Below are 18,755 nucleotides of genomic sequence, written 5' to 3'. Positions count from 1 at the left end.
GTTTTGGGATCAAGGTGATGCTGGCTTCATAAAATGAGTTTGGAAGTTTTCCTTCCATTTCTATTTTTTGGAACAGTTTCAGGAGAATAGGAATTAGTTCTTCTTTAAATGTTTGGTAGAATTCCCCCGGGAAGCTGTCTGGCCCTGGGCTTTTGTTTGTTTGGAGATTTTTAATGACTGTTTCAATCTCCTTACTGGTTATGGGTCTGTTCAGGCTTTCTATTTCTTCCTGGTTCAGTTGTGGTAGTTTATATGTTTCTAGGAATGCATCCATTTCTTCTAGATTGTCAAATTTATTGCCATAGAGTTGCTCATAGTATGTTCTTATAATAGTTTGTATTTCTTTGGTGTTAGTTGTGATCTCTCCTCTTTCATTCATGATTTTATTTATTTGGGTCCTTTCTCTTTTCTTTTTGATATGTCGGGCCAGCGGTTTATCAATTTTATTAATTCTTTCAAAGAACCAGCTCCTAGTTTCGTTGATTTGTTCTATTGTTTTTTTGGTTTCTATTTCATTGATTTCTGCTCTGATCTTTCTGATTTCTCTTCTCCTGCTGGGCTTAGGGTTTCTTTCTTGTTCTTTCTCCAGCTCCTTTAGGTGTAGGGTTAGGTTGTGTACCTGAGACCTTTCTTGTTTCTTGAGAAAGGCTTGTACCGCTATATATTTTCCTCTCAGGACTGCCTTTGTTGTGTCCCACAGATTTTGAACCGTTGTATTTTCATTATCATTTGTTTCCATGATTTTTTTCAATTCTTCTTTAATTTCCCGGTTGACCCATTCATTCTTTAGAAGGATACTGTTTAGTCTCCATGTATTTGGGTTCTTTCCAAACTTCCTTTTGTGGTTGAGTTCTAGCTTTAGAGCATTGTGGTCTGAAAATATGCAGGGAATGATCCCAATCTTTTGATACCGGTTGAGTCCTGATTTAGGACCGAGGATGTGATCTATTCTGGAGAATGTTCCATGTGCACTAGAGAAGAATGTGTATTCTGTTGCTTTGGGATGAAATGCTCTGAATATATCTGTGATGTCCATCTGGTCCAGTGTGTCGTTTAAGGCCTTTATTTCCTTGCTGATCTTTTGCTTGGATGACCTGTCTATTTCAGTGAGGGGAATATTAAAGTCCCCTACTATTATTGTATTATTGTTGATGTGTTTCTTTGATTTTGTTATTAATTGGTTTATATAGTTGGCTGCTCCCACGTTGGGGGCATAGATATTTAAAATTGTTAAATCTTCTTGTTGGACAGACCCTTTGAGTATGATATAGTGTCCTTCCTCATCTCTTATTATAGTCTTTGGCTTAAAATCTAATTGATCTGATATAAGGATTGCCACTCCTGCTTTCTTCTGATGTCCATTAGCATGGTAAATTCTTTTCCACCCCCTCACTTTAAATCTGGAGGTGTCTTCGGGCTTAAAATGTGTTTCTTGGAGGCAACATATAGATGGGTTTTGTTTTTTAATCCATTCTGATACCCTGTGTCTTTTGACAGGGGCATTTGGCCCATTCACATTCAGGGTAACTATTGAGAGATATGAATTTAGTGCCATTGTATTGCCTGTAAGGTGACTGTTACTGTATATGGTCTCTGTTCCTTTCTGATCTACCACTTGTAGGCTCTCTCTTTGCTTAGAGGACCCCTTTCAATATTTCCTGTAGAGCTGGTTTGGTATTTGCAAATTCTTTCAGTTGTTGTTTGTCCTGGAAGCTTTTAATCTCTCCTTCTATTTTCAATGATAGCCTAGCTGGATATAGTATTCTTGGCTGCATGTTTTTCTCGTTTAGTGCTCTGAAAATATCATGCCAGCTCTTTCTGGCCTGCCAGGTCTCTGTGGATAAGTCAGCTGCCAATCTAATATTTTTACCATTGTATGTTACAGACTTCTTTTCCCGGGCTGCTTTCAGGATTTTCTCTTTGTCACTGAGACTTGTAAATTTTACTATTAGGTGACGGGGTGTGGGCCTATTCTTATTGATTTTGAGGGGCGTTCTCTGAACCTCCTGAATTTTGATGCTCGTTCCCTTTGCCATATTGGGGAAATTCTCCCCAATAATTCTCTCCAGTATACCTTCTGCTCCCCTCTCACTTTCTTCTTCTTCTGGAATCCCAATTATTCTAATGTTGTTTCGTCTTATGGTGTCACTTATCTCTCGAATTCTCCCCTCGTGGTCCAGTAGCTGTTTGTCCCTCTTTTGCTCAGCTTCTTTATTCTCTGTCATTTGGTCTTCTATATCACTAATTCTTTCTTCTGCCTCATTTATCCTAGCAGTTAGAGCCTCCATTTTTGATTGCACCTCATTAATAGCTTTTTTGATTTCACCTTGGTTAGATTTTAGTTCTTTTATTTCTCCAGAAAGGGCTTTTATATCTCTCGAGAGGGTTTCTCTAATATCTTCCATGCCTTTTTCGAGCCCAGCTAGAACCTTGAGAATTGTCATTCTGAACTCTAGATCTGACATATTACCGATGTCTGTATTGATTAGGTCCCTAGCCTTCGGTACTGCCTCTTGTTCTTTTTTTTGTGTTGAATTTTTATGTCTTGTCATTTTGTCCAGATAAGAGTAAATGAAGGGGCAAGTAAAATGCTAAAAGGGTGGCAACAACCCCAGGAAAATATGCTTTAACCAAATTAGAAGAGATCCAAAATCGTGAGTGGGGAGAAAGGGGATAAAAAGAGGTTCAAAAAGGAAGAAAGAAAAAAAAAAAAACAAAAAGAAAAGAAAAAAAAAAAGAAAAGAAAAGAAAAGAATTTTTAAAAAAATAAAACACCTAAGAAAAATGTAAAAAAGAAAAAATATATATATTAGATAAACTAGTAAAAAATCGTTAAAAAAGAAAAAGGTAACAGTTAAAAAAAAAATTTTACCCGAAGGCGAGAAAAAAAAAAATGAAAAAGAAAAAATTAAATTAACTGCAAGACTAAAAAAAATCACAGGAAAAAAGCCATGAGTTCCGTGTTTGGCTTTCTCCTCCTCTGGAATTCTGCTGCTCTCCTTGGTATTGAAACCGCACTCCTTGGTAGGTGAACTTGGTCTCGGCTGGATTTCTTGTTGATCTTCTGGGGGAGGGGCCTGGTGTAGTGATTCTCAAGTGTCTTTGCCCCAGGCGGAATTACACCGCCCTTACCCGGGGCCGGGGTGAGTAATCCGCTCGGGTTTGCTTTCAGGAGCTTTTGTTACCTGAGCGCTTTCCGTAGAGTTCCGGAGGACGGGAATACAAATGGCGGCCTCCTGGTCTCCGGCCTGGAGGAGCCGAGAGCCCAGGGCCCCACTCCTCAGTGCGCCCTCAGAGAACAGCGCCCAGTTACTCCCGTCTGCCTGACCTCCGGCCGCGCTCCGAGCTCACCGAGCCTGCGACCGGTTCAAGGTAACACCGAGCTGCGAGCTTACTGTCGGCTCTGTCTCTGTAGCCGGCTTTCCCGTTCCAATACCCGCAAGCTCTGCGACACTCAGACACCCCCGATCCTTCTGTGACCCTGCGGGACCTGAGGCCACGCTGACCCCGCGTGGGTTTCGCCCCGGTTTAGCCTCTGGAGCGATGTCCCTCAGCGGAACAGACTTTTAAAAGTCCTGATTTTGTGCACGGTTGCTCCGCTGCTTGCCGGGAGCCGGCCCCTCCCCCTGGGGTCTATCTTCCCGTCGCTTTGGATTCACTTCTCCGCCGGTCCTACCTTTCAGAAAGTGGTTGTTTTTCTGTTTCCAGAATTGCTGTTCTTCTTCTCTTCGATCTGCCGATGGATTTTCAGGTGTTTGCAATCTTTAGATAAGCTTTCTAGCTGATCTCCGGCTAGCTGAAGCAGTCTCAGCTTGCTACTTCTCCGCCATCTTGACTCAGTACCTTTAAAAAAATTTTTATTTGTTTATTTATTTGAGGAAGCGGGGAGCACATTGCGGGTGGTGAGGGGAGAGGGAAAAAGAATCTTAAGTAGACTCCCTTCTGAGCATGGAGCCCAACATCAGGGCTCCATCCCAGGACTGTGAGATCATGACCTGAGCCAAGATCAAGAGTCGGATGCTCAATTGACTGAGCCACCCAGGTGCCCCAGGTAGTTATTTTTTACTGAGGACAAAACTTCCTATGGAGGTCACACAACGTAGTGATTCAATGAATCAGCAATCCTAAGTTTGGATTTGAGCTCATCTGGGTGTTGCTTAATTCTTCCAAACCTCATTTTTTCATCATTAAAATGAAGATAATGGATACCAATTTTATTCATAATGGTTAGTCTTCTGTTAGAAAACGTATGCAAAATAGTATAGCTTAACACTTAGCACTTTACTGGAAAAAAGTCGAAAAATTTAGATATAGAACTAAGTAAAAAAGTAAGTATAATTACTCAGATCTCCTTTTCATGATCCTAACTATCCTTGAGATAGTTAGCCTTTTTAACCTCCCAAATAAAGTCTGATCATATCTCCATGTTCCTTGTATGCTTACTTTCAAAATGGCAAAAAATATTCAAGTAGATTATTGGACAGTCTCTTAAGGTAATTCTGCTTAAAAGAACAAATGGCTTGAACAGTTTAAATTATGAAATTTTATGAGACTAATATAAAACTGTAGTCTATCATTAGTTTTTTGTGGTTCATTAGTTACAGTGCTTAGAAGTTGAATGCCACCTGGGTAAGGACGCATTAGATTATTTTCCACAGGCCTGTCTATCTTGATATAGTGCTGACTCTGTTATTCTTGCATCTAATGTATTCGAGTTGGCATAGAAATGAAAGACATAATTCTCATTACATGTGCTAAGCCAGGCAGCAAGGGAAACAAGCCTGACTAAATGCTTGGATTTCACCCAGTGATGCAGCAAACTAATGTTGTTTCTAAAAATGAAAACTGTGTCTGTATTTGTCAGCTGGAAATGTCCAGGGCTTTAGAGAAAGTATGCAATAAATGGAGGACACTGTTCACTAAGTTAAACCCCTTTAACTCAAAAGCACTGAAATGAAGTTCTCTGTGAATAATAAAGGTGCTTGTGTTAATAACATGGAACACTTTGGTGATTTTATGCTGAAGGACACATTGTATGACATTTTTATTTTAACATGATGCATTCCTTGGCAGCAGCAGCTAATAAAATCAGATGGATTTTTTTTTAAAGTTTCAGAAACTGTTCAAATAGCTCTTGTAGGTCAATTGTATTGTCTAAAGTTTAAAAATTGGCATCTGTAAGAGTTTTAGTTGTCTTTCTTTCATTATTATAAACTTTGAACTTGATCTATTTTTCTGTGATTACAAAGATTAACCCACTATATTTTATTTGGTTAGAATTACTCCTAAGTACTAACCTGATTTTGAGATAATCACTTCACAATTACTATTTCTATTTCCTGCTCTGCTTAAAGGCTTGCCCATCTTGTTTCTCACTTGTTCCCCATTCATTAAGCTTATCAAATCCATGATTGTTTATTAGAATATGTGATGGCTCAAATGCCTCTGATGAATTACCTATTAGAAAAGTAGTAGGTTTTATTGATGATGTCGCTATGAAAAGTGATTTCCATAAAAATTCCTTGTATTTCCTTCAAATAGGGAACAATGTCACAAATGAATATTGTGTGAGAATAATTAATTATGCATTAGTAGCTGATACTTTCAATAGGATTAAGACTTTACCTATTTCTTTAGGCAATTTTCATCTCATATTAATTTAATAATTTTTTTTCTTTTAATGTACCTGAAACTCTTTTTCCTAAATAAAGTATTCTGGGGTTTCATGCATAATTACTGACACAATGAAGATTTCTGTCTAGAAAATGGGAAGGACACAAATGTTCTTTGATGTCTGTAAAATGAGTTCCAAATTTTATCTTTCATGGAATATCATAAAGCATTCATGGAATTATCATTACTGGCTACCCATTCACTCTGGAAGCTTCAGAGTAATATATGGAATAAATGACTAAAGTGGCTTCACTTCCAGGGCTTTGGAGTTTTTTGACAGTTATGATCAACATAATTACAGTGTGTCTGACTTACAGTTGCAGCCTTTGGTGTGAAGGATTGTGGTGTGAAGTCATTAATATGACTTTTGTAGTAGCTTCTCAACACACTTAGAATTCAGCAGTATTTGGCCAATGATTCCAAAAACTATATTTTATGGTGGGGTTTAGGAGTAGTTGTTGTAAGGACTCAGTTTAGGCACACAGTGAATTGCATTTATTCAATCAACAAACTCTTATTGAGCACCTACACTCACCTATGGACTCACTGAACTGGCACTCAGCTAGGTTTTCTCATTATGAATTCATGAAGTGTTTTGGGGGGAACTTGTGCTAAATTGTGCCTGAGGCCAACGCTTTAGTCTTTTCTCCCTTAATTCCAGCTGATAGGAAAGTCACAGGAAGGAATAGGTAAATTTATTGTATATGGTATGAACATGAGTTTTGAGATCAAATACTTTTGCAGGCTTGAAACTTTGGAGTTGCATTTCAAGTCTTATTTAACATTTCAAGAAATATGCATGGGCATAGAATCTAGTGCATTTTAAGTCCTCAAGAAAATATAAAGATGAGGGGAGGAGTCAAGATGGCGGAGAAGTAGCAAGCTGAGACTGCTTCAGCTAGCCGGAGATCAGCTAGATAGCTTATCTAAAGATTGCAAACACCTGAAAATCCATCAGCAGATCGAAGAGAAGAAGAACAGCAATTCTGGAAACAGAAAAACAACCACTTTATGAAAGGTAGGACTGGCGGAGAAGTGAATCCAAAGCGACGGGAAGATAGACCCCGGGGGGAGGGGCCGGCTCCCGGCAAGCAGCGGAGCAACCGTGCACAAAATCAGGACTTTTAAAAGTCTGTTCCGCTGAGGGACATCGCTCCAGAGGCTAAACCGGGGCGAAACCCACGCGGGGTCAGCGTGGCCTCAGGTCCCGCAGGGTCACAGAAGGATCGGGGGTGTCTGAGTGTCGCAGAGCTTGCGGGTATTGGAACGGGAAAGCCGGCTACAGAGACAGAGCCGACAGTAAGCTCGCAGCTCGGTGTTACCTTGAACCGGTCGCAGGCTCGGTGAGCTCGGAGCGCGGCCGGAGGTCAGGCAGACGGGAGTAACTGGGCGCTGTTCTCTGAGGGCGCACTGAGGAGTGGGGCCCTGGGCTCTTGGCTCCTCCAGGCCGGAGACCAGGAGGCCGCCATTTGTATTCCCGTCCTCCGGAACTCTACGGAAAGCGCTCAGGTAACAAAAGCTCCTGAAAGCAAACCCGAGCGGATTACTCACCCCGGCCCCGGGTAAGGGCGGTGTAATTCCACCTGGGGCAAAGACACTTGAGAATCACTACACCAGGCCCCTCCCCCAGAAGATCAACAAGAAATCCAGCCGAGACCAAGTTCACCTACCAAGGAGTGCGGTTTCAATACCAAGGAGAGCAGCAGAATTCCAGAGGAGGAGAAAGCCAAACACGGAACTCATGGCTTTTTTCCTGGGATTTTTTTTAGTCTTGCAGTTAATTTGATTTTTTCTTTTTCATTTTTTTTTTTCTCGCCTTCGGGTAAAATTTTTTTTTTAACTGTTACCTTTTTCTTTTTTAACGATTTTTTACTAGTTTATCTAATATATATATTTTTTCTTTTTTACATTTTTCTTAGGTGTTTTCTTTTTTAAAAAATTCTTTTCTTTTCTTTTTTTTTTCTTTCTTTTATTTTTGTTTTTTTTTTTTCTTTCTTCCTTTTTGAACCTCTTTTTATCCCCTTTCTCCCCACTCACGATTTTGGATCTCTTCTAATTTGGTTAAAGCATATTTTCCTGGGGTTGTTGCCACCCTTTTAGTATTTTACTTGCCCCTTCATTTACTCTTATCTGGACAAAATGACAAGACATAAAAATTCAACACAAAAAAAAGAACAAGAGGCAGTACCGAAGGCTAGGGACCTAATCAATACAGACATCGGTAATATGTCAGATCTAGAGTTCAGAATGACAATTCTCAAGGTTCTAGCCGGGCTCGAAAAAGGCATGGAAAATATTAGAGAAACCCTCTCGAGAGATATAAAAGCCCTTTCTGGAGAAATAAAAGAACTAAAATCTAACCAAGGTGAAATCAAAAAAGCTATTAATGAGGTGCAACCAAAAATGGAGGCTCTAACTGCTAGGATAAATGAGGCAGAAGAAAGAATTAGTGATATAGAAGACCAAATGACAGAGAATAAAGAAGCTGAGCAAAAGAGGGACAAACAGCTACTGGACCACGAGGGGAGAATTCGAGAGATAAGTGACACCATAAGACGAAACAACATTAGAATAATTGGGATTCCAGAAGAAGAAGAAAGTGAGAGGGGAGCAGAAGGTATACTGGAGAGAATTATTGGGGAGAATTTCCCCAATATGGCAAAGGGAACGAGCATCAAAATTCAGGAGGTTCAGAGAACGCCCCTCAAAATCAATAAGAATAGGCCCACACCCCGTCACCTAATAGTAAAATTTACAAGTCTCAATGACAAAGAGAAAATCCTGAAAGCAGCCCGGGAAAAGAAGTCTGTAACATACAATGGTAAAAATATTAGATTGGCAGCTGACTTATCCACAGAGACCTGGCAGGCCAGAAAGAGCTGGCATGATATTTTCAGAGCACTAAACGAGAAAAACATGCAGCCAAGAATACTATATCCAGCTAGGCTATCATTGAAAATAGAAGGAGAGATTAAAAGCTTCCAGGACAAACAACAACTGAAAGAATTTGCAAATACCAAACCAGCTCTACAGGAAATATTGAAAGGGGTCCTCTAAGCAAAGAGAGAGCCTACAAGTGGTAGATCAGAAAGGAACAGAGACCATATACAGTAACAGTCACCTTACAGGCAATACAATGGCACTAAATTCATATCTCTCAATAGTTACCCTGAATGTGAATGGGCTAAATGCCCCTGTCAAAAGACACAGGGTATCAGAATGGATAAAAAAACAAAGCCCATCTATATGTTGCTTCCAAGAAACACATTTTAAGCCCGAAGACACCTCCAGATTTAAAGTGAGGGGGTGGAAAAGAATTTACCATGCTAATGGACATCAGAAGAAAGCAGGAGTGGCAATCCTTATATCAGATCAATTAGATTTTAAGCCAAAGACTATAATAAGAGATGAGGAAGGACACTATATCATACTCAAAGGGTCTGTCCAACAAGAAGATTTAACAATTTTAAATATCTATGCCCCCAATGTGGGAGCAGCCAACTATATAAACCAATTAATAACAAAATCAAAGAAACACATCAACAATAATACAATAATAGTAGGGGACTTTAACACTCCCCTCACTGAAATGGACAGGTCATCCAAGCAAAAGATCAGCAAGGAAATAAAGGCCTTAAACGACACACTGGACCAGATGGACATCACAGATATATTCAGAACATTTCATCCCAAAGCAACAGAATACACATTCTTCTCTAGTGCACATGGAACATTCTCCAGAATAGATCACATCCTCGGTCCTAAATCAGGACTCAACCGGTATCAAAAGATTGGGATCATTCCCTGCATATTTTCAGACCACAATGCTCTAAAGCTAGAACTCAACCACAAAAGGAAGTTTGGAAAGAACCCAAATACATGGAGACTAAACAGTATCCTTCTAAAGAATGAATGGGTCAACCGGGAAATTAAAGAAGAATTGAAAAAAATCATGGAAACAAATGATAATGAAAATACAACGGTTCAAAATCTGTGGGACACAACAAAGGCAGTCCTGAGAGGAAAATATATAGCGGTACAAGCCTTTCTCAAGAAACAAGAAAGGTCTCAGGTACACAACCTAACCCTACACCTAAAGGAGCTGGAGAAAGAACAAGAAAGAAACCCTAAGCCCAGCAGGAGAAGAGAAATCAGAAAGATCAGAGCAGAAATCAATGAAATAGAAACCAAAAAAACAATAGAACAGATCAACGAAACTAGGAGCTGGTTCTTTGAAAGAATTAATAAAATTGATAAACCCCTGGCCCGACTTATCAAAAAGAAAAGAGAAAGGACCCAAATAAATAAAATCATGAACGAAAGAGGAGAGATCACAACTAACACCAAAGAAATACAAACTATTATAAGAACATACTATGAGCAACTCTACGGCAATAAATTTGACAATCTGGAAGAAATGGATGCATTCCTAGAAACATATAAACTACCACAACTGAGCCAGGAAGAAATAGAAAGCCTGAACAGACCTATAACCAGTAAGGAGATTGAAACAGTCATTAAAAATCTCCAAACAAACAAAAGCCCAGGGCCAGACGGCTTCCCGGGGGAATTCTACCAAACATTTAAAGAAGAACTAATTCCTATTCTCCTGAAACTGTTCCAAAAAATAGAAATGGAAGGAAAACTTCCAAACTTCCAAACTCATCACCTTGATCCCAAAACCAGACAAGGATCCCACCAAAAAAGAGAGCTATAGACCGATATCCTTGATGAACACAGATGCGAAAATACTCAACAAAATACTAGCCAATAGGATTCAACAGTACATTAAAGGGATTATTCACCACGACCAAGTGGGATTTATTCCAGGGCTGCAAGGTTGGTTCAACATCCGCAAATCAGTCAATGTGATACAACACATCAATAAAAGAAAGAACAAGAACCATATGATACTCTCAATAGATGCTGAAAAAGCATTTGACAAAGTACAACATCCCTTCCTGATCAAAACTCTTCAAAGTGTAGGGATAGAGGGCGCATACCTCAATATCATCAAAGCCATCTATGAAAAACCCACCGCAAATATCATTCTCAATGGAGAAAAACTGAAAGCTTTTCCGCTAAGGTCAGGAACACGGCAGGGATGTCCATTATCACCACTGCTATTCAACATCGTACTAGAGGTCCTAGCCTCAGCAATCAGACAACAAAAGGAAATTAAAGGCATCCAAATCGGCAAAGAAGAAGTCAAATTATCACTCTTCGCAGATGATATGATACTATATGTGGAAAACCCAAAAGACTCCACTCCAAAACTGCTAGAACTTATACAGGAATTCAGTAAAGTGTCAGGATATAAAATCAATGCACAGAAATCAGTTGCATTTCTCTACACCAACAGCAAGACAGAAGAAAGAGATATTAAGGAGTCAATCCCATTTACAATTGCATCCAAAACCATAAGATACCTGGGAATAAACCTAACCAAAGAGACACAGAATCTATACTCAGAAAACTATAAAGTACTCATGAAAGAAATTGAGGAAGACACAAAGAAATGGAAAAATGTGCCATGCTCCTGGATTGGAAGAATAAATATTGTGAAAATGTCTATGCTACCTAAAGCAATCTACACATTTAATGCAATTCCTATCAAAGTACCATCCATCTTTTTCAAAGAAATGGAACAAATAATGCTAAAATTTATATGGAACCAGAAAAGACCTCGAATAGCCAAAGGGATATTGAAAAAGAAAGCCAACGTTGGTGGCATCATAATTCCGGACTTCAGGCTCTATTACAAAGCTGTCATCATCAAGACAGCATGGTACTGGCACAAAAACAGACACATAGATCAATGGAACAGAATAGAGAGCCCAGAAATAGACCCTCAAATCTATGGTCAACTAATCTTCGACAAAGCAGGAAAGAATGTCCAATGGAAAAAAGACAGCCTTTTCAATAAATGGTGCTGGGAAAATTGGACAGCCACATGCAGAAAAATGAAATTGGACCATTTCCTTACACCACACACAAAAATAGACTCAAAATGGATGAAGGACCTCAATGTACGAAAGGAATCCATCTTTTTAAAATCCTTGAGGAGAACACGGGCAGCAACCTCTTCGACCTCTGCCGCAGCAACATCTTCCTAGGAACAACGCAAAAGGCAAGGGAAGCAAGGGAAAAAATGAACTACTGGGATTTCATCAAGATCAAAAGCTTTTGCACAGCAAAGGAAACAGTTAACAAAATCAATAGACAACTGACAGAATGGGAGAAGATATTTGCAAATGACATATCAGATAAAGGACTAGTGTCCAGAATCTATAAAGAACTTAGCAAACTCAACACCCAAAGAACAAATAATCCAATCAAGAAATGGGCAGAGGACATGAACAGACATTTCTGCAAAGAAGACATCCAGATGGCGAACAGACACATGAAAAAGTGCTCCATATCACTCGGCATCAGGGAAATACAAATCAAAACCACAATGAGATATCACCTCACACCAGTCAGAATGGCTAAAATCAACAAGTCAAGAAATGACAGATGCTGGCGAGGATGCGGAGAAAGGGGAACCCTCCTACACTGTTGGTGGGAATGCAAGCTGGTGCAGCCACTCTGGAAAACAGCATGGAGGTTCCTCAAAATGTTGAAAATAGAACTGCCCTATGACCCAGCAATTGCACTATTGGGTATTTACCCTAAAGATACAAATGTAGTGATCCAAAGGGGCACATGCACCCGAATGTTTATAGCAGCAATGTCCACAATAGCCAAACTATGGAAAGAACCTAGATGTCCATCAACAGATGAATGGATCAAGAAGATGTGGTATATATACACAATGGAATACTATGCAGCCATCAAAAGAAATGAAATCTTGCCATTTGCAACAACATGGATGGAACTAGAGCGTATCATGCTTAGCAAAATAAGTCAAGCAGAGAAAGACAACTATCATATGATCTCCCTGATATGAGGAAGTGGTGATGCAACATGGAGGCTTAAGTGGGTAGAAGAAGAATAAATGAAACAAGATGGGATTGGGAGGGAGACAAACCATAAGTGACTCTTAATCTCACAAAACAAACTGAGGGTTGCCGGGGGGAGGGGGTTTGGGAGAAGGGGTTGGGATTATGGACATTGGGGAGGGCATGTGATTTGGTGAGTGCTGTGAAGTGTGTAAACCTGGTGATTCACAGACCTGTACCCCTGGGGATAAAAATATATGTTAATAAAAAATAAAAATTTATAAAAAAAAAAAAAAAAGAAAACATTAGCCAAACCAAAATGAAATGTATTTGACAAGGTAAAGCAATCAGTACTCTTCAAGAGTCAAGGTCATGAAAATTAGGGAATACCAAGGCATTGTCAGAGATTGGAGGAAACTAAAGAAATGTGACAACTAAATATAATGTGGGAGTTTTTTTCTTTTACAATGCCTGTTCTTGCTTAGTGAAACCTATTTCTTTGTTTTCTCTTTGAACATTAAAGGCATGCTTTAAAATGTCAAAAAAAAAAAAGAAAATATAAAGATGAAAAATAATCAGAATGCTAATATCCTTTACAATCTTATTCTTGTTTACGGGCTGTTTGTAGCAGCTACCACAGAGCTCCCACTGCATCTTAACTCCTGTTGCTCATCATCTTAGAGAATGCCTCTAGGCTCTGCCAAAGGGACCTAATCATCTTTTGGGGTCCTTTGCAGACCTTTTACTTCAGATGCAGTTGTCCCTTTCTACAACCCAGAATAACACTTTCTTACCTGAGCTCAGATTTCTATTTTTCTGGCAACCTTGATCTGAGACAAAGAACTGGGCTTCCTCCTCGTCCTTGTAGTTCCGCATGAGCCCCAAAATAAGCTTACATTGCTGAACATAAATTTGAAAATGTATTTATTACATTGATGAGTTCCAAATATTACTTCACTAATTGACATCAATGTTCTGGTGAGGTGTTTTGGCTTTACGAGATTTTTTTGGTCCTCATTTATCTTATAGTTCTGGAGAGCTTACAGAGAAAATTTAATCTGTTAAAAAAATCTTATCTAAGATTTTAATCTACATCAATTTTGAAAAGAGAATCTTTTAGAAAATGGCCTACCTGTTGTTTGCTTATGTGTGCCAAAGTCCATTGAAATGATATCAGAAATAAACACGAAGAGCCAAGTTCCCAAGGGCACGCTGTTGTGCCCTTGGAGTCAAAACATAGCATTTTAAATTGAAACAGATTTATTTAATAATAAGATAAACAGAACAATAGGTGTCTCAGCAGGAGATAAGTAGGTGGCGCTGAACTGTGTGATCACTACACCAAGTGAAGGTTGATGATGTTGCTAAATCACAAATATCAATCAGTGTGGAGCGATTATAATATATCACACTCCCGGAGAGGGAGAAGCCTGTTAATACATACTTCTGAAAGGGGTGTAGCTTACTTGCTTCATATCCTTTGGCCACAGAGTATTGACTGCAACTGTCAGCTGGGAAGTACGTACTTATTTTACTTTTTTTATTACACCTTTATTCAGACGTAATTTACCTGCCATAAATTTTACCCACTTAAGGTTTACAGTTCAACCATCTTTTTTTTTTTTTAAAGATTTTATTTATTTATTTGACAGAGAGAGATCACAAGTATGCAGAGAGGCAGGCAGAGAGACAGAGAGGGGGAAGCAGGCTCCCTGCTGAGCAGAGAGCCCGATGCAGGACTCGATCCCAGGACCCCGAGATCATGAACTGAGCTGAAGGCAGAGGCTTAACCCACTGAACCACCCAGGTGCCCCAACCATCTTTATTATAATCACAGAGTTGTGCACAATTTTAGAAAATTATCATTACCCCATATAGAAACTCTCTACCAATTTAGCAGTCATTCCCCATTTCTTCCCAATTTCCCAGCCCTAGACAATCACTAATCTACTTCCTTTCTCTATAGATGTGCCTATTCTGGAGATGCCTTATTACAGAACCGGACAATATATGGTCTTCTGGACCTGGCTTCTTTAACTTAGCATCAGGTTTTCAAGGCCTTAGGTAGAAGCTAGAAGTAAACAGGAGGGAGCCTCCTGAGGCAGAGGTCCAGGTGTTGAAGGGAATTGATAGAGACAGGAGCTGGAGGAAAGGACCGCAACAAAGCAAGCCACACATTAAAAGCCTGGAGATACAACATCCTGACCTTGTGGCTTCCAAGACCTTGAGGCTGACAGACGGAGAGCCACAGGTGTAGAACAAGCGCTCTCTTTTCCCAGCTCTGCCCCAGGGTAACCCCTACATTCGTTATAATATTTTTGCTTTGCAGGCACAGCCTCCACAACCCCCCAACCCCCTCGCTGGCATTGAGAAAGGCTGCCATGGTGGTTCTCCCTCCCAACCTGTGTGAGGAGTTTCCCAAATGATTAGAATCAGGCTCCACTGTCAGTCACAGCTCCTTCCAGAGAGAGCTGACTATATCCAATTCCCAAATAACCTAGGTACAGGTTCTATTTCTCCCACCTTGAGTGTGTACTTTCACTTTAATAAACTGCTCTGTGCTTGCTTTCCTTCTGGCTGTCTTTACTTGGAGCATGGTTCCCCACCTAAATCTTACTGTGGGAAATCCAGACACAGAGACCTCCATTTGCACAGTGTGGACACCCTCTCTCTCATGCCTGACTAAGGGTCATCATGTAGCATAAATTAGCAGTTTATTCCTTTTTATTGCCAATTAATATTCTATTGTATGGATATATCACACTCTACTTATCTGTTCATTACTTGATGAACTTGGATGTCAATGCTGAGCAGAGATGCTTCCTTTCTGTAATAAATGAAAGCAAATTCTTTCAGTTGAGCTGCAGCTTGTACAGAAGGTGAAATGGTTGAGCAAAGGAGTGGAAAATTGGAATCTGAGTTGTAAAAAGTCAAAAGCTTCTTTTTTTTTTTTTGACAAAAGCAAATGTCTAATACTGAATTTTAAATCTTCTACAATGTTGATATGTTCTCCCCTTCACTGTTTCAAATGTCTGTTGAAAGTCAGTCACTGACAGCTGACTCACATGTGTTGAGAGCAGGTGGAAGAAATCAAAGAGATAGGCTGTGTCCCTTGTTTGGGTTGACAGTATTGAAGAGATTTACGGGAATCATAGAAAGCAGAGAAGGGAGTAGGAATTCAGATGCAGGAAATGATTCAGAGGCACCCTGAAGAAAACTAAGCCTCTCAGCCATCACAGAACTCTTAGGGAAGCCACTGGAAACCCCCAAAAGCCATGGACAAGTGTTCCAGTGGTATTTATCCCCATCTTTAGATGCAGGGAACCCCTAGCTGGCATGCAAGGACCACAGGTAGTGAATCACTACTATGAAATGTGCCTGAAGTTTTAAAAACACATTTATTAAAAATAGCTAATTTTTTTTTTTTAAGATTTTATTTATTTATTTGACAGACAGAGATCACAAGTAGGCAGAGCAGCATGCAGAGAGAGAGAGAGAGAGAGAAGAGGAAGCAGGCTCCCTGCTGAACAGAGAGCCCAATGTGGGGCTCGATCCCAAGACCCTGGGAACAAGACCTAAAGCAGAGACTTTAACCCGCTGAGCCACCCAGTTGCCCCCCAAATAGCTCATTTTTAAAAATCATGTTTTTTTTTCTTTTCTTTCTTTCTTTTTTTCTTTCTTTCTTTCTTTTTGAGTAGATGATCTTGCTCGACTTTGAGTATCCACAGGCCTGAGTTTGGTTTAGGAAGAGTATGGATAAATCCAAGGAGAACAGAGATAATATTTAACTCTCCGTGTTCAAAAATAAGATTTTACAGATTTAAAAACTGAGCTATTATCTTTAGAAAGGATTCTCTAAATTCCTTTATTTTTTTCTTTGACTTATCTTTCTTTTTAACTTAGGCTTGCTTTGCTGCTCCAGACAGTGTGCAAGACATCTACGTAGGAAGAAGAAATGAGTAGACCCTGCTTTTTCAGATCCTGGGAAGAAAAGCACAAAGATGTTCATGTTGGGGCTGGACGTGGAGGTCCTCGGGAGGAGGAATTGTAGGTATGTGTGGTAACATTAAGGGCAGAAGGGCTCCTCCAGCTGTATTATTCTCCTCTCTCTTTATTAGGGTTCTATCAATAGGCTCTCTCTTGGTTGTCCCACATTAAACTTGGGGCACAGCCACAGGAATGTAAACTTGACAACAAAATGGGGTAAGATCATGTAGGGATTTGAAGTTAAGATTTCTCATGTGGTGTGAGCTCTGGAATTCTAGCCAGCTTGCCAAAAGGTCCTCCATGGTGGGGTGGACCCGTGGGCTAGGATCCTGATGGAAGATGAGGCCGAAGATCTGGGGCCTGTAGCCAGCCAGAGTTGAATGAACTCAAAACCAGTAAAGGGGATCTGGACCAAAGATTGCCAGTCACATATGCTGTGTCAGAGCACTTTGATCTATCATATGTAATATGAGTTGGCTGTCAAGGAACTGTTTTAAAGTAGTGAAAGAGCCCAAAGTTTATACAAGATTGGACATTTATCCCAATATCTATCTCTCATCTAACATTATTATCCATGTGCATATTTTTGCTCACCAACAGGTAGAAACTTAGACCAGAGTCATCACCTATGAGATAAAGAAATGACATTTTCTCTGTACATCAGATTTATAGTGATATTTAAAGCTTGTGACTCGTCTACATATATACAACTATTATCTCTTATTAGAATTTATCATAGTTCTGGTACTTACCGAATTTTCCTCACAAGGTATTTTGAAACTTTGTGGGGCTATAGCCAAGAAAAACCTGTCCTCTGTGTTCTATCGTTGTACTTACCTTTTTCTTTTCTTTTCTTTTTTTTTTAAAAGATTTTATTTATTTATTTGACAGACAGAAATCACAAGTAGGCAGAGAGAGAGAGGAGGAAGCAGGCTTCCCGCTTAGCAGAGAGCCCGATGTGGGGCTCGATCCCAGGACCCTGGGATCATGACCTGAGCCGAAGGCAGAGGATTTAACCCACTGAGCCACCCAGGCGCCCCTACTTACCTTTTTCTTTCCTTCTTTTTTTTTTAAGATTTTATTTATTTATTTGACAGAGAGAGAGCACAGACAGGGGGAGAAGCAGGTTGGAGAGGGAGAAGCAGGCTCCCCACTGAGCAGGGAGCCCGATGTACGGCTGGATCCCGGGACTCTGGGATCCTGACCTGAGGTGAAGGCAGATGCTTAACCACTGAGCCACCCAGGTACCCTGTATTTTCCGCTTTTATTGACTGATTATTGTCCCTAGCTGTCTAGAGCCTAAAGAAATAGGTGTCTGGCAGTGTTGGTGTCCTGGTTATGAGGAGGAAATTTCAAATGAGATAGTTCTCCATTCTTAAACTGGCTCTTCATTTCCATATTAGCTTGACCTAACACTCTGAGGATACTAGTTAGAATTTTTTTTTTTTTTTTTTTTTTTTTAGATTGCATTTCTGCCTTCTATTATTTTTTATCCAGCCAGGGTAAGTTTCTCCCCTTTACTCAGTTTCCATTAGATATCTGGTGAGTTTTGGATGAGCATTCATGTTTTTGAAACAAGGAATATATTGATTCATAAAAACACCTTGTATGGAATTTCCTTTGCAAAATGTCTATTTTGAATGGGATACAAGGCTGACTGCAGAATTTTGGCTCCATTTCTGGCTAGCTTGGAACCCTCACAATTTTCAAAGCAGTGGAGATTTCATGGGGGGTAATCTGGTCGAGATTGTAACACAGATCTCATAACAAAGCCACACAGACTAGCTGACTTCACAGAAACATTGGTTCTCACTGTCCTGGAGGCTAGAAGTCTGAGATTAAGGTGTCTGCAGGGTTGGTTTCTTCAGAGCCCTCTCTCCTTGGCTTGTAGATGGCCTTCTTTTCCTTCACATGGTTTTTCCCTCTATGTCTGTGCCCTATCTCCTCTTCTTATAAGGACACCAGTCTTACTGGATTAGGGCCCACCTGTAATCTTAACCTAATTACAACTTTAAAGGCCTGATCTCCAAATATGGTCACATTTGGAGGTAATGGGGTTAGGATTTCAACATATGGATTTGGGACGGACACAGTTCAGCCTATGACAGTGATCTTCACTGAGTTTTACTCCTGGGAGCACCTGTCATCCTTGTT

This window comes from Mustela lutreola, chromosome 3, assembly GCF_030435805.1.
Source record: "Mustela lutreola isolate mMusLut2 chromosome 3, mMusLut2.pri, whole genome shotgun sequence".
Taxonomy (NCBI): Eukaryota; Metazoa; Chordata; class Mammalia; order Carnivora; family Mustelidae; genus Mustela; species Mustela lutreola.
This window is presented reverse-complemented; position numbering follows the sequence as displayed.